The sequence below is a fragment of the Octopus bimaculoides genome, chromosome 15 (assembly GCF_046866305.1).
Source record: "Octopus bimaculoides isolate indiv1 chromosome 15, ASM4686630v1, whole genome shotgun sequence".
NCBI classification, from domain to species: domain Eukaryota; kingdom Metazoa; phylum Mollusca; class Cephalopoda; order Octopoda; family Octopodidae; genus Octopus; species Octopus bimaculoides.
The window spans coordinates 4920829-4923550 of NC_142942.1; positions in this window are offsets into that span (position 1 = coordinate 4920829).

The following is a 2722-nucleotide window of genomic DNA, read 5'->3' on the forward strand; positions in this document are numbered from 1 at the left end:
CCTTGGCACGTTTTATTCCAAGATCTATGAGTGTGGAGGGATATTGGCGTTGTAACAGTGTTTTTTTTGAGATCTTGTAAGCGTATTTCTCGAGTGGTTGGGTCAGAGACAATGGTGCAAATTCTTTTAGCTAAATTAAAGGGGATATTTATCTTGGTGTGTTTTGGGTGGCATGAGCTAAAAAGGAGGTATTGTTGTGAGTCTGTAGGTTTGTGGTAGATGTCGGTTGTGATTTGGTTATTAGGTGTTTTTATAATTAAGAGATCAAGAAAAGGGAGATGATGTTTGCTGAATTCCATAGTGAATTGAGTGCTGGGATGTATGTTATTAAGTATGGATTTGAATTCTAGAAGTTTTTCATAGGGTTCCTTCCATATGATGAAACAATCATCCAAATATCTTTTCCAGTTATCCATTAAAAAGATGTGGAAAAGGTGTCCAAATTTCTGGCGTGAGGTTTCATATAGTGTTAATTAAAAAAAACCCATTATGAGGTTCGCAAGGACTGGTGCAGCTTTAGTACCCATCGCGATACCACATTTTTGGCGAAAGTATGTGTCTGCAAACAGGAAGTAATTGTTGGTCAGAATGAACTTAAGTGATTCTATGATGAAAGTTGTGTTGATGCGATTAGGAAATGTTTCTGGGTGTTTGTGCAGCCAGAATTTAATTGCCTCAATCACATATTCATGAGGGATATTTGTATAAAGGTTGACCACGTCAAAAGAAACCAAGAGTGACTCCTCGTTTGTTGTTTTCGGGAGGTGATTGAGCATGTCAAGATCATCTCTGATGAAACCTTTGATGTGGCTTAGGAAAGGTTTCAAAAGAATGTCCAAGAAATTGCTTAAGCGATGTGTTTCGCAGGAGGTGCCTGCTATAATGGGTCTTAGTTTTAAATCTTCCGGTGCCTTGATGTTGATGTAGATTTCAGAGGAGAGTTTGCAAGCTTCGGTGATGGATTTGTTCTTATGGATTTTAGGGAGGCCATAGAAGAGGCTGGGCTTGCATTTGAAATTAGTGATGTAATCTTTTTCTTTGTCCGTGAGTCCTTGGCCTTGCTGGAGTATTAGGGTGGTGAGATTTTTGAGAGTTTTTTGTTGTTTATAGTTGGTGATAGTTTCATAGAAGGAGTTGTCGTTTAGTAAGGCCTCTCTAAAATCCATCAGAACAAATCCATCACCGAAATGGAGAAAACCTCAGATAAGCAAACAAATACTCTACGAGCATAGTGTGCCTGCATAGCCATACCCAGAGATAACACGGGTAACTAATACCGATAGAATATACGGATAGTTTATCCCATAGTCGCTTATTATAACCGCTAACTCTACCTACCATATATATATATATATATATATATATATAAAGTGTAGTATATTGCCACTTAAGTGTGGCTGACCCCTAGGGGTGGATGTTACTGTTGCTTTTAGCCCCAGGAGGACATCTCCTCCAGCTGGCTTATCGACACACGACTGTGTCCTGTTTGCCAAGGGAGTTATCCCTCTCACCACGACCAGCAGCACGAACGTATCCGGATTTCAGGGTTATTTCCCTTCTTCGGCGTTCGACAGCTGATGACCTTGGTGAGAGAGAAAAACCTGGCAAAATCTTATATCTTCTTTTCCAGTGACATTCTTCACTGATATTGAAAAGGTGAAAACAAGCAATGTTAATTCTCTAAATGAAGTATTAACAGTAACTGCACGATAAAGTGTAGTATATTGCCACTTAAGTGTGGCTGACCCCTAGGGGTGGATGTTACTGTTGCTTTTAGCCCCAGGAGGACATCTCCTCCAGCTGGCTTATCGACACACGACTGTGTCCTGTTTGCCAAGGGAGTTATCCCTCTCACCACGACCAGCAGCACGAACGTATCCGGATTTCAGGGTTATTTCCCTTCTTCGGCGTTCGACAGCTGATGACCTTGGTGAGAGAGAAAAACCTGGCAAAATCTTATATCTTCTTTTCCAGTGACATTCTTCACTGATATTGAAAAGGTGAAAACAAGCAATGTTAATTCTCTAAATGAAGTATTAACAGTAACTGCACGATAAAGTGTAGTATATTGCCACTTAAGTGTGGCTGACCCCTAGGGGTGGATGTTACTGTTGCTTTTAGCCCCAGGAGGACATCTCCTCCAGCTGGCTTATCGACACACGACTGTGTCCTGTTTGCCAAGGGAGTTATCCCTCTCACCACGACCAGCAGCACGAACGTATCCGGATTTCAGGGTTATTTCCCTTCTTCGGCGTTCGACAGCTGATGACCTTGGTGAGAGAGAAAAACCTGGCAAAATCTTATATCTTCTTTTCCAGTGACATTCTTCACTGATATTGAAAAGGTGAAAACAAGCAATGTTAATTCTCTAAATGAAGTATTAACAGTAACTGCACGATAAAGTGTAGTATATTGCCACTTAAGTGTGGCTGACCCCTAGGGGTGGATGTTACTGTTGCTTTTAGCCCCAGGAGGACATCTCCTCCAGCTGGCTTATCGACACACGACTGTGTCCTGTTTGCCAAGGGAGTTATCCCTCTCACCACGACCAGCAGCACGAACGTATCCGGATTTCAGGGTTATTTCCCTTCTTCGGCGTTCGACAGCTGATGACCTTGGTGAGAGAGAAAAACCTGGCAAAATCTTATATCTTCTTTTCCAGTGACATTCTTCACTGATATTGAAAAGGTGAAAACAAGCAATGTTAATTCTCTAAATGAAG